The sequence below is a fragment of the Heteronotia binoei genome, chromosome 11 (assembly GCF_032191835.1).
Source record: "Heteronotia binoei isolate CCM8104 ecotype False Entrance Well chromosome 11, APGP_CSIRO_Hbin_v1, whole genome shotgun sequence".
NCBI classification, from domain to species: domain Eukaryota; kingdom Metazoa; phylum Chordata; class Lepidosauria; order Squamata; family Gekkonidae; genus Heteronotia; species Heteronotia binoei.
In genome coordinates, this window is record NC_083233.1 from 60,173,521 (window position 1) to 60,187,916 (window position 14,396).

Consider the following 14,396-nt stretch of genomic DNA (forward strand, 5'->3'; position numbering starts at 1 on the left):
CCGGGGGCTCTAAAAGTGTGGGGGCCCATAGGCCAGTACCTACTTGGCCTATTTGTTAATCCAGCCCTGTGAAGAATCCATCATTCTCAAACGTGAGTGGAACTCTGCGATTATAGCCTTTTTCTATCCAGGACGTCTTTTATATTATCCTTCTCTTCAAGGAGCTTGAAATGGCATACACAGTTCTGCTCTCTGTTTTATCAACACAACCGCCCTGAGAGGTAGGCTAGGCTGGGAGAGGGGCCTCAGAATCATCCAGTGAATTCCACAGTGGAACTGGGTTCTCTGCAGGCCTGATCTGAGCATGAAACAACCTCTCTGTCTACAGAAAAGGAAGATGGAACAGACTTCTACTCCCTCCATCCCCTCTCCTTGCTTTTTAGAAGAAGATGATGGTATTGGATTTATATCCCGCCCTCCACTCCAAAGAGTCTCAGAGTGGCTCACAATCTCCTTTACCTTCCTCCCCCACAACAGACACCCTGTGAGGTGGGTGGGGCTGGAGAGGGCTCTCACAGCAGCTGCCCTTTCAAGGACAACCTCTGCCAGAGCTATGGCTGACCCAAGGCCATTCCAGCAGGTGCAAGTGGAGGAGTGGGAAATCACACCCGGTTCTCCCAGATAAGAGTCCGCACACTTAACCACTACACCAAACTGGCACAGCATAGGGCAGTTTTAGGATAACTGAGCTGGCACAGCATAGGGCAGTTTTAGGGTAACTGTGCAAGCTGCTGGCAGTGGGGAGCTCCAAACTCCAATTGTTATTATTTAATCTATTTCAAAAAGCGCACCCCACAATTCAACGGGTGGAAACAAACATGCATGAGAAATGCTCTAATTAGCACCAGGATGTGAAAGAAGAAGAGCAGCGAAGATCAAGCTAGAATATTAAGAACTGCAAAAACTATCTACTGAAGAATTTTCATCAGTGACATGTCTATCTGAGGCTAAAACAGTATACCTTGGGGAGAGGTTCTGTGGGACCATGGTAGAGTGCATTTGCCCACAAAAGGAACTGGGTTCAGACCCTGCTATCTCTCATTCAAAGATCTTGGTAACGGGAAAGGAAGGCTGTTCTTTGCCAGCAAAGTCCTGCCAGTCAGGGTGACAGACAAGACTGAGCTAGATGGGCTAATGAGTTGGCACAGCATAGGGCAGCTTTACATGTTTACACAGAAGCAGAGGAAAGGTTGTGGTTCACACACAGTCAGCACGTGTTTTGAATGCAAAAGGTCCCAGGTTCAATCCCTGGCATTCCCAAAAATCTCAAGGATAAAACTCCGGAAGGTTTCCTGAGATCCTCAAATACCAATGTCATTAAAAGTAGACAATAGGGAACAAAATGGTCTGACTCAATAATTGGGGTTGCCAACTTCCAGGTGGGGCCTGGAGATCTCCTGAATTTAAAACTGATCCATTTCCCCTGGAGAAAATGCCTACTTTGGGGGATGGCCCATAAGGCTTTATATTCTGCTGAGTTCCCTCCCCTCCTCAAATCCCACCTTTCTCCAGGGTCCACCGCTGAATCTCTAGGATTTCTCAACCCAGAGTTGGCAACTCTATTCAAGATAAGTAAAGCAGCTTTGTATTTTCAAAGTCCAGCACAGGTCAATAAATACAAGAAGCCAATGAAATGCTTGCTAGTGAAGCTACAATATTTTGGTCCTAAATAGCACAAAGCTATATGGGAGAATTACATCAAAAGCATATTCCATATTTAAAATTCTGTAATGGGCTCCTTTAATTTTCATTCTGCTAACTTTTCTTATAAAATTTTAGTTGTAACAAGAAACTACTTTAAAATAAAGTTATTTTGAAAAATCCAAGTTGCCGCTGCCAGCAGCAAGATGGATAACAAAGCAGGTACAGCTGTGTATCCATCATGAGAGTGCATTTTGTTTCTTGCCTAAAGGTCCAAAGTCTAATCCTGATTTAAATACAAAAAGCACAACACAACAATACACAGTTTGTTAAGGACCTTAACTGAAACGTCACAACAAACTGAAGTTTATTCTAAACCAGGAAGTCTTCAGTTTTTCACCCACAAAGGAACACAAACCCCAGGACTTTATAGCTTGTTCTCAAATGATGCTTCTTTGTGATATCTGATGTTCTGAAATGAAGGATCTAATGCAGGGGTGGCCAAACTGGTTTAAAAGAACAGCCACATAGAATAAATGCCAGATGTTTGAGAGCCACAAGACATGAACATCAGATGAGGAAGGAAGGAAGGAAGGAAGGAAGGAAGGAAGGAAGGAAGGAAGGAAGGAAGGAAGGAAGGGAGGGAGGGAGGGAGGGAGGGAGGGAGGGAGGAAGGAAGGAAGGAAGGAAGGAAGGAAGGAAGGAAGGAAGGAAGGAAGGAAGGAAGGAAGGAAGGAAGGAAGGAAGGAAGGAAGGAAGGAAGGAAGGAAGGAAGGAAGGAAGGAAGGAAGGAAGGAAGGAAGGAAGGAAGGAAGGAAGGAAGGGGTGGAAAATAAGCAACTTTAAATGTGTTCTCCAAACTATTGGCTGGCTTGCTTGGAGAAGTTATTTAAAGAGACAAATGCGTTTTCCAAGCCAGCTGATGGGGCAGTAGGGGCAAGAGCCACACAATATGTGTGAAAGAGCTTCACGTGGCTCCTGAGCCACAGTTTGGCCACCCCGATCTAATGCAATAAAGTTTATTATGATGATGAACTGAAAGATCTCTCCAGAGGACTACTGTAATGACTCCAACATCCATCTGGACTGTTGGACATGGAGGAGAGTTCATCACTTTGATTCTATGTCTACCATGAATCAAATAGGACATTTTCAACTGCTCGCTTTGTGAAGTTTGAGGAATAGCTCCTCAGAACCCAAGCTAACGGCCTGAAGCTTGCAACAACAAATTATACTGCCCTGATTCCAGCTGTTGCCATAACACTAGGGCTTGGAACATTGCACCCGGAAAAGTTCCCTTGCCTTCAAGAAATCCCCAACCTGTAATTACCAACAGGATGGTAATCTGGAAACAGATGAGACATGAGGAAGGGCTGGAAATATAAAATGGGTCTTATGACTTCCTTGGGTCCTTTTAAGCATTTCATGGGCATTTAGTTAGTGATCACCAATCAGCAGCAAGCCAGAAACACAGATACTAATTGGAAGGTTCTGGTGCATGTTGACTCCAGAGAGCCAGCACTTGGGCATTTAGAAGTAAACCAAAGAATCCCACCGAGATAGTGTAATAAAAATAACCATCTCCGTTGATCATGAAACCAGTGAGATCATGAAGGGCCATTCAGCCCACACCATTCAGTAATCCCAGCAGATCAATTTTACAATCCTCATTGAGAAGTCTACTTCAGGTTGTTCTGCAACGCAGATACACCCATACTGAGAGCCAGATACTGCACAAGTGGACAAAAACCAGACCAGGAAAGAACTAGCAGATGTCAAGCATATCCACCAACACACACACACACTGACGTAATGTGATATATAATATTAAAGGATTCTGGCCTACTCAAAATCAGCTCAGTGCCTTCCTAATCTTTTCTGGATAGAAGAAGAAGAAAGAAGAAGAAGAAAGAGGAAGAAGAGGAAGAGGAGGAGACATTCAATTTCATCATTATGGAAAATAGAAAATCAACTATGTGAAGTCGCAAAGACCACAGAACTTGTATGGTTAAAAACACACAAAACTGTCGTACTGAGATAGATCATGGATCTGCAAAGGCCAGTGTTGTTTGCTCTTGACTTGGCATTGATTCTCCAGATTCTCAGGCAGAGGTCCTTCACCTCATTTACTATCTGACCCTTCCAAAATGGAGACAACAGGGACCAAACCTGGGACCTTCTGAAGTCAAACTAGATGCTCTACCACTGAGCCAAACCTCCTATGCTGAGGGGGGGGGGGAGATTACTCCATTAGACAGTATGGGGAAATTAACCATCCAGATATACACCTCACAGAATAAACTAGCAATGAGTATGATGTAGAGGCTAAGGTGTGCCTTAGACACTCTAAATACAAACCAGCAGGAGTGGAATTCTAGAAGAAGCTCCTTTGCATATTAGGCCACACATCCAAGTACACCTGCAATCTCTTAATTTCTCACTGATCTACATACTCTGAAAAGGGCAGAGTCTACAGGGACTGTACCAGATCAGAGTACAGGAGGGGAACATTTTAATAACATTCTGGGTTGTTTTTTTAAACCTCCTTGCAACAGAAAACTAGCTCAGCAGGGGAAACACCAAATAGAACCTTTCTTCCTGTGCTAACTGATTACATCTGGAATGTGTGTTATGGGGGAAAGCTGGAAAAGAATGTGAAAGCCTGCAGTTTGAATGGATACAATTCTACAGGGATTTTTCTGCAACCTAATACTAGAATTCTAATACTGAAACAACAAAAGTCAAGTTTGAAAGCAGTACTCCATTTATTAAAAGAAAGATGAATCAGGGTTATCCCCCAGAATGGAAAAGCTGTGCTCCTAATCCCAGACATGTGGATGCTGCTTGTGGCTACTTTAAAAAATAACCTTCCTTTCTTTCAATGAAGCCACCATCGTGCATGCAAACACAACAGTCCCGTGACACATGTGAGACTGAGAGTGTGAGACTGGCCAAAGGTCACATTCAATGAGTTTTGTGGCTGCATAGGAATTTGAACCCAGGACTTCCCTCCTGTAGTATCACACTGGGCGAGCCTTGGATTCTAAAGAGCCCACCCAGTTGAGTCCCAGATCAGACTGGTTTCCACATCTTTCCTTCATGCTCCTCTCCCAAAGCTCCAGGTTTGAAGGAGGAGATGGATGAAAGCTTGTAGAGATGGTGTGTGTGGGACCAGCTTGGTGTAGTGGTTAAGTGTGTGGACTTTCATCTGGGAGAACCAGGTTTGATTCCCCACTCCTCCACTTGCAGCTGCTGGAATGGCCCTGGGCCAGCCATAGCGTTCGCAGAGCTGTCCTTGAAAGGGCAGCTTCTGGGAGAGCTCTCTCAGTCTCATCTACCTCACAGGGTGTTTGTTGTGGGGGAAGAAGACAAAGGAGATTGTAAGCTGCTCTGAGACTCTGGTTCAGAGAGAAGGGTGGGGTATAAATCTACGGTTTTCTTCTTCTTCTTCTATGTTCTCACCAGGGAACAGGCAGCTCTCTTGGCCACACACCCACCCAGAAGCAAGCTTGTTCTACTCAGATCCAAAAGCTCTTTATTCTTCCTTCATGCACTCCATGCCCTACAGGAGGTTCAGAGGCTGAGTCTCAGCTCAAATCCCCATCTAAAAGCCACTCTTCCCAGTTCCCAAAGTGAAAGTTAGCCTCAAAAGCAAGCTACAGAGTAGCAATGTGAGTGTCGGGATGGCTCTGCTGGAAAACAGAAAAATATCCTCCTTTTAATGCGCTAATTATGATCCTGAAACACTAATGGGATTAGAAGGCAAGATTCGGTGGCTGCCTCCCGAAAATCATTAAGCCCCATTAGAGTAAATTAACCTCTACTCTTCCACCAAGCAGCTTCTGGGTCCTTTCCAGACCCACTTTTTTCCTCCCCTCAGCACGGCGGCATCAAGCCCTCAGTTGGATGCTGGAGAGGCTGGAGCCCTCTTCAATATTTGTTTTCGCTCCTCTCGATTAATTTAGCTTAATAAACTCGACGGTCTGCGGGGGATTCGCCTCTTCCGACTGTGGCTGCGGAGGGCCCACGTCGCACTAATTGTAAATTAAGGTAGCCCGACCCGGAGTGCGAGACAGCGCCCCACTGGAAGCGGAGAGCAGAGAGGTCTAGCCAGCCGGAACAGAATCGGGGAGCTCCAAAGCTCCCTCTTGCAATTAGTGGCAAATAAATGCTTGATTACCTTCCACCCTGGTTGGGGCTTTTTTTTTGGAGCCTCACTTGAAATGCTTAATTACAGAGAGGGAAATGCTCAGAGATGGAAGACTTGAAGAGCCCCCTACCACAAACCAAATATTTGGCATCTAATTAAATGGTGGTCCCACTTTGCCTGATGTTACAACATTGGACCAGGATCTGGGAGATCTAGGCTCTAATCCCAACTCTGCCATGAAGCTTGGTGGGTGATCTTGGGCCACAGCTTTCCCCTCAGCCTTACCTGCCTTGCAGAAATGTTGTGAGAATAAAAGGATGAGAGGAAAGAACCACGTACATCATATGATGAAGTGAATGAATGAATGATCCACAGGACAGGAGAAAGAGAAAGGAGACAAATTCATGGAGGAGGGGTCTACCAACATCCAATAGACATGAGAGAAGAATGGATCCTCCAGGTTCAGAATCTCTGGATACCAGTTACTGAGGTGGAGGGGGAGGAACAAGAGGTTTTGGTCTCTGTAACTCTGCTTGAGAGACTTCCAGGGCAACTGATTGACCACTGTGGGGAACTGGATGCTGGACTAGATGGACCACCAGTCTGATCCAGCAGGCTGCTTCTGAAAAGTGTTAGAAAATGAGAGATGAAGATGGAGATTCATAGAAATTCTGGCCACTTTGTTGCTTTGGAAGTCCTTGGGAAGACCTGGTCTTCCCAAGGCAGGTAATTGGCAGGAGCCCTACTATACAAAGACCCGGTCACAAGGCAAGGTTAAGTCAGGAAGTCTAGTCGATTACAGAAAAGGGAATGAATGTGTAATATAGTGGGTTCTTAGGCATTGAAGAGGCGAGGTGGTAGTGATAACAAGCTCTTTATTGAATACAGCATGGTGGGAGCTGTACTAACTGAACTGGAGAACCGGGCCCACTGGGCCAACTATATACAACACTGGGTTCCCTACACTAGCACGTTATTGGGTCATTCATATCAGCAGGGGGCCTGTGATTGGAGCAGGCAGTTGAGATTTGGATCCTACTGCCCATTGTTCCTAAGTCCCCAAGCTCAGTCCTTCAGGCTCCAATGAGCCAGGAAGGAACACCATTTGGTAGACATAGATTCATATACATAACAGAAAGCTTAACTGAGCTCATGGATGATGAAAACAGATAAGAACAAGATCTAACATGGAGCAACTTCTAGGTTTTAAGGACAGTTGGGATGCAGAGAGGGAGCTGATAATGGGACAGCCCAGGAAAGCGATCAACAGCATAAATCAGATCTATAATGAGTCAAACCATTGGTTAACCTAGATACATTATACATTCTAACTGGCAGTGGCTCTCATCTCTCCTGTACCTGCTACCTGGGATTCTGTAAGTGAACTTATCAATGCCTAATAATAGGACCTTCTGAAAGCAAGGTATTCAATCTACTCCACTGTGCCATGGATCCTCCAGGGTTGATCCACTGACTTCCTGGAAATACTTCAAGAGCCTTGGCCATTCTGGTGGAAGATCACAAACAGTCAAGCAAAGCAACAGACATTTGAAGGGTTAGAGATGGTTGTCTTGCTGCTCAATATGAATACAACTCATTGGTAGTACATCGATGTGACCCATCAGGGCTATCACAAAGAGACAGGTCATTTGAACCAGTCTGCCAAGCAGACAGTGCAAGGCAACAAGTGACACTGGGGAATGTCACAAAGGATGTGACCATCAGCAATGGGAATAGAAGCTGTAGAAGAAGGAAGAAGGAGGAGGAAGGAGGAGGAGGAGAAGATGATGATATTGGATTTATATCCTGCCGTATACTCTGAATCTCAGAGTCTCAGAGTGGTCACAATCTCCTTTGCCCCCCCCCTCAAAAGACACCCTGTGAGGTAGGTGGGGCTGAGAGAGCTCTCCCAGAAGCTGCCCTTTCAAGGACAACTCCTATGAGAGCTCTGGCTGACCCAAGGCCATTCCAGCAGGTGCAAGTGGAAGAATGGGGAATCAAACTCGGTTCTCCCAGATAAGAGTCTGCACATTTAACCACTACACCAAACTGGCTCTCATACACCAAACAGGAAGACAGGGAGATGGAGAGGCACAAGCTGGTAAAAACACAAATGCAGGGCAGATGGCAAGAGGGAGCATAGAGGCTCCCAGAAGAGGCATGCCCAACAAGGAAAACTCAAGGCCTTGAAGTTGCCCTCAGGGCACCCATGTGAGGCATTATGGGTGCCAATGAGTTAATGAGCCAGCAGACACCAAGACGGGCAGGATAGTCAATGACAAGATAACCTTACTGGCATTTAAAGTAGTTGGGTAGTTTGGGTATGTTCAGCGACAATGACTAGAGGCTAGGATTGTGCTATCTGATCTCTCTAAGCCCTGAGTGGGTTACATTGCCTTTCTCTAATGCTGGCACAGCAAAGTTCATATCCCTGCAGTGACCTTGGAAGCCACTCTGAATGGCTATAGGATACCTGTATGAGACAGCTAAACAGCCATTTGCTTCATGGCACATGAACTGTGAATACACCCAAGATGGGGATATGAACTGGTATGGAATAGCCCAATCTCATCTGATCTCAGTAGCCAAACAGGGTCAGTATTATATGGGGGGCCACCAAGGAAGACTCTTCAGAGGAAGGCAAACCTCCTCTGCTTCTCACTTGCCTCAAAAGCCCCTTGAGAGAGAGCCAATTTGGTGTAGTGGTTAAGTGCATGGACTCTTATTTGGGAGAACTGGGTTTGATTCCCCACTCCTCCATTTGCAGCTGCTGGAATGGCCTTCGGTCAGCCATAGCTATTGCAGGAGTTGTCCTTGAAAGGGCAGCTGCTGTGAGAGCCCTCTCAGCCCCACCTACCTCACAGGGTGTCTGTTGTGGGGGGAGAAGATACAGGAGATCGTAAGCTGCTCTGAGTCTCTAATTCAGAGAGAAGGGTGAGGTATAAATCTGCAATTCTTCTTCTTCTTGATGGGTTCCCATGTCAATTGACAAAGCACATACATGCATAGACCCAGGATCATAGTTGCCTCCTGTCAGTACATAAACTAGTATCTAACTCTCAGTGTGGTAGATTGCCCGCCACATTCTTTGCACAAAATAGTTGCATCAAAATCATGAAGTGGCAGATGGACATAGGAAAATATTTTCTATATATATAAACAGTGCAGTCAATAGTCTATGAAATGCAAACAGTCCCAGTCTGACATTTCTGTGAAAAGCTCAGCTTCACAATAGTTGTTTTGAGGATACAAATGTTCAAACCATGTAGCCTAGGCTGACTATTTGACTGAATGAGTGGGGTAAAAATCCAACAAATTAACTATTGCATAAGGACACAGACATGGCTAGGTGGGAGGGAGGGAGGGAGAGTGTTCCAAATGACTTCTTGGGCATCAATTGCCCATCCAAACTAGAGCAGAGTGAACTGGGAGAAGAGAAGCTCTTAAACAAATTCTCATTAAAATTGGCTTGCCTCTGTATTCTCATAATTTTTGCCAGCATTTGCAGATGTGGATACTGCTGAAATATTTTTGGAAAATGAGGAAGGGGGGGTAACTAAGTGCAATTGATGCTTAAGCTTGTTACTTGAAAGCTCATCAATACAATGCAAGGTTGAGAAAACACAGTCCATGGTTTAACAGTGCTGCCTGGGTGCTTTCAAGTTTCAAAAGAACTTCAATTTTTCAAAAGAGGGGAGGAAATTACAATAGCAAGCAATTTTATATAAGGATTTTTAAGCATCCTTATAAAGATTTTAAGGATCCTTTTAGGGAGCTGAGGATTTTTTTTTTTTTAGTAGAGGAGCTAAAAGCAGATACGAGGGCGCTTTATACAGAGTCAGATCACCATCCCATCAACCTGAATACTGTCCGTTCCATCGTAGCAAGAGACGGGTTTCTATGAAACCCTGCTACCTGAAACTCTATTTACCTGAAAGTGTCAAGGATTGAACCTGGGACTTTTCGTATACAAAGTGGACGCTCTACCATTAAACCACAACCTTCCTCCGTATCTGCAAGACCATACCAAGCTGCCTTGTATTGAATTGGAAAGGGTGGCAGGAGAGAGGGAGATAGGAGCGATTTGTCCGTTTCCCCCCCACCCCCGCCCCTATGCAGAACAATTCATTAGAAATAAAGGAACCTTTCTCCTTTGGGGTGCACATTTAGACCTAATGAGCTGGCAACCCTATCAACGTACCGGAGTGTATGGCAATCACCACGCGCAAATGGCTAAAGTGCCACTTCCATTCATTAGAGACAAACTGATTCATGAAATGAAAGGCAAACGCTTCATTGCCTTGGGCCCTGTCCTTAGACGACAGCGCTGGGATTGATGGGAACAGGGCCTCAGGGCAGCTCCAAGCACAGAACTTAGACTGGCTACAAGTTCCACAGGGGCCATGCAGCTCTGTGTCCCTCAAGTCCAGCCTTTACCTTCTTCTGCAACAACATGGCCACGTCATGCTGTTGTGAAGGACACTAGCCACAAGAAGCCAGATAAGGGTGCCTTGCTTGGCTGTTTCCTGGGGTATCTGATTGGCCACTGTAGGAAACAGGATATTGGACTGGGTGGATTGCTGATCTTATCTACCAGGGCTCTTCTTACAACTTCTTGTCCATTTGTGGTTGAAGCATGAAAATTTATCTTGACAAATGCTACATCATTCATTCTGACTGCTCCTGCTGGCCCAGAGAAATGCACTGTTTTTGGCACCTGTCCCGTATTTGGTCTTTTGGGATAAACTGAGTTTCTAGAAGTCTGCAGCACAATCCTAAGGACACTTTCCTGGGAGTAAGAATTCAGAGTAGACTTGCTTAGAATTACTCTCTTAAGTCTGTAAGTCAAGGGTGCTGCACCTTGACTAGCACATATGGCAAGTACATGTACACACCATGGACACAAAGTGTTAACGTCTGGTTCTTCTTCCATTAGGCTTGTTAGTGTGTTTTATGTATTTATGCCCTGACTTGGTTTTTAATGTTGGGTTTTAATTAACAACACTCATGCTGATCGTACATACTTATGTTTTATTTTGTAAGCCACCTTGGGCAAGTTGCTAGGAGAGGCAGTATACACATTTTCTAAAGAAATATATAAGCTGACATAAAAGCAAGCAAGAAAAGCTTCTGGTACCCTGTAACTGTGGGGGGAGGGTTTGGAGGGGGGGGGAATCTCAGGCACCATTCTTTGCTATAAGAACAGGGCTCAGTATTCAGAAGTGTCCCTGATTTCATAAACAAAATGTTGGAGGGTGTGTTGCTTTTGACCATACCGTGGTCTTTCATACACGCACGCACATGAAGCTGTCTTATACTGGGATTCAAGAATATCAAGAAATACCATTATTTTTCAGGTCCAATAAACCCAAATCTGGGGGGGGGGGTGGAAATTCCCCATGCAAAACCTATCTTACTCCTTCCAACAATAAACTGACTAGCCATTCCTATGATCACAAAAGCAGCTAAATCAGATCACCTACAAAGAAGGTTGAGGTTTCTACACACTCCTCAGGTATGCAGGTTAAACAGAACTCTGTTAATTGAGCCAAACGGCAGGGGGAGAACCAGCCCAATGATTATTGAGCGTGCTGCAGGAGAAACTGTATGTCAACTGCAGTTGAGAGCCAGTAAAATGCATAACACCCTAGCCTGGATGACCCCAATTGGTACTTGGATGGGAGATCACCAAGGAAGGAAGTCCAGAGTTGCTATACAGAAGTAGGCAATAGCAAGCCACCTCAGAACGTCTTTTGCCTTGAAAAGCCTGGGTGATCACCATAAGATGGTGGCAACTTAACAGCACTTCCTGCCACCAAAATCCGTAACAGGAAGTTGGTAGTGGTGGTAAATGGATTAGTCTTCTCAAGCACTCTCCCTTGATTCTACACAGGTCCCTAGCTTGTCTGCTTTAGAAATAAACTTGGAAAGATTTTTCCATTCTTTGTGATGAAGAATTCTGAGTAACACAAAAGCTAGGAAGTTTCTTCCTGGGCAGAACACAGTGCCTTATCTACCCTGGAGCTTGCAGAATCCAAAAGGGAAAACAGTTTTCCAGAGCAAGAGTTCCCCCTGTTGGTACACTTTTCCTTAGACCTAACCAAGGCAGGAAAAATTGGAAGGGGACAAGAAGTGGCAAGAATGCAAAGGGGAAAGAGAGAAAACCCAGCCTTAAACTTTGCAAACAGGTGGTCTTGTAGGCAGGAAACTTGAAAGAACAAGCGCAGCCCTTCAGTTAATGCTCTGCAACTCACATCTTGGTCATTCACCTCCTAAAAGATTTCGGTCAAGGAAAACGAGCTAAGCACCTCTCCGATTATCTCTTCTAATACTGTTCTAGCCATAGGCCATTAAAAAGATCATTTAAACATAATCATCACAGTGTCATGATAATAGAGCATTTCAAAACTCCATGTCAAATTCAGGCACTGCTCCATTAGTAGCAGCACAAACACAGTTCACAAGCAGCATATGATGAGATCTATGCATCCATCATGAAGAGGAGAGAGGAGCCTGCAGGCAGGGGTAGCAAAGCCCAGCAAATTCTGCTACCTGACCATGCATATGAGGAGGAAGATTTCCATGAACCAGCTAGTACTTGTGAAGTTAAGAACATGAGAGGCTTCTGGATCAGACTCTCAGGCCCTTTTCACATTGCTGTTCTAAACCAGATGTTATTAGTTGTTGGTCCATTTCAAGTAAAGAGATACAGGGACAGGAGTTTCATATAGTGAATTTCCTTCTCTTAATACCATCTCTGAAGTGCTATGGTCATTTCAAGCAGTGCTGCTTTTTTCTCCCGCCCCTTTTCACCACACAATCTTCCTTGGGTTTAAAAAAACCCTCAACCTTCTAAGGCGAGCACTACCGCGCTAAACTGCTATAGCACTACAGCGGTGCCACTGAGATGCACTGAGGAAGATCACCCAGAGAAAAGGGATGGGGGGGGGAAGTGGTGCAGAAAGCACCATGGACATTTTAAAGAAATGCTATTTAGAAGTGCAACAAAGGGGTTAAAAATTGGGGGGAGGGAGAGTTTCCCTCAAAAGCAGCTCAGTGACGCTTTTGCTACCCTGGTTTATATGAACCACACAAGTGGGTTAGTATATACAGGTTGATAAATTTCACTAGTAGCCAGTTACAAAAATGGCTCTGTCTGAAATGCCAGAAAAAAAATCCATTAGCAACCAATTACTAAAATGGAATGCAAAGGTAGTTTGAAAAGGGTCCCAAATTTAGCCATATCTGAATCACACTTTGTTTTCAGTACTGCACCCTCGGAACTGTAGTTCAATGCAATGAAGTTCTGACCATGTACCAACATGATCAAGAGTAACAACCATACAGGCCAAAATTCAGTACCCGAGGTATGCCAAGTTTTAAGTGATGTATAACCTGACTTGTACTAAATTGTGAGCATTCTGAAGGCCACCAACTATGCAGGTCCAAAAAACCATTTCAAATGTACAGAGTGCTGCTCAGGAGGGAAAAAACCCCAATCACTTCAAGCTGTGTAAATTTGATTTTGAACCCTTTAGCTTCAAAGATTGCAGAATCACCACTCCCTTCCCTTGGGTTTATTTATTTTATTTAAAAATTTTAATTAGCTGCCTTTCTACCTTGCAGAACTCAAGGCAGATTACAATGTTATGTTTTAAATGCTTCTTTGGAATATCAGCTGCCCGGCATTTTGCTACCCCTCTACAGCAAACACATTTTTAGAAACAGAAAACAGAACTTTCCTAGACACAAACAAGCAATCTGAGATGCGACTCTTGCACCATTCCAAATGAGAAAAAAGGATGAAGTACACAAAGAGCACTGAAAGAAAAAAAAACCCAGTTCTTCCCAGAGATGGCTACTGTTGGCTGCAGGGGTCTTTAATTAGCTATTGTATCAGCCAGTCAAAGTCCCAGCAAAACACATACACACACATCATGGCACTGCTCACATCCATCCGGCCACTGGCCTGATCCAACACAGCTTTTCTTATGTCCTTATGTTCTAATTTGCTTAGCTCCACTTTGCATTCAGCCAGGAGAAGTGCTGAAAGAGCATGATGCAGGGGCAGCACAAGCACAACCCCTCTGGTTCCCTAGCAATACAGCTGCCAGCAGAACAGGTGATGCCTTAGCATTTATACAGTATTTCCAGTGTTCAAAGTGCTTTCTGCCTAAATATTTTGCTGCGGTCCTTACAACAGTCCTGTGCGGCAGAACGGTATTATTTTGCAAATGGCTGGCTAAGACTCTAGATGCATTCACACACACTAAATAGTGGCTTAGAGGGAGGGACGGTGGCTCAGTGGTAGAGCATCTGCTTGGGAAGCAGAAGGTCCCAGGTTCAATCCCTGGCATCTCCAAAAAAAGGGTCCAGGCAAATAGGTGTGAAAAACCTCAGCTTGAGACCCTGGAGAGCCGCTGCCAGTCTGAGAAGACAATACTGATTTTGATGGACCAAGGGTCTGATTCAGTATAAGGCAGCTTCATATGTTCATATATGACTGGTGCTGTTTAAGGGAGGGACGGTGGCTCAGTGGTAGAGCATCTGCTTGGGAAGCAGAAGGTCCCAAGTTCAATCCCCGGCATCTCCAAAAAAAGGGTCC

The 14,396-nt window shown here is 44.8% G+C and overlaps 1 protein-coding gene across 2 annotated transcripts in view; it reads right to left on the reverse strand.

Annotated features, from left to right (window-relative positions):
- KSR2 (kinase suppressor of ras 2) overlaps positions 1–14,396 on the reverse strand; it is a 306,003-nt gene that overhangs the window by 190,393 nt on the left and 101,214 nt on the right. The window lies entirely within an intron of this gene.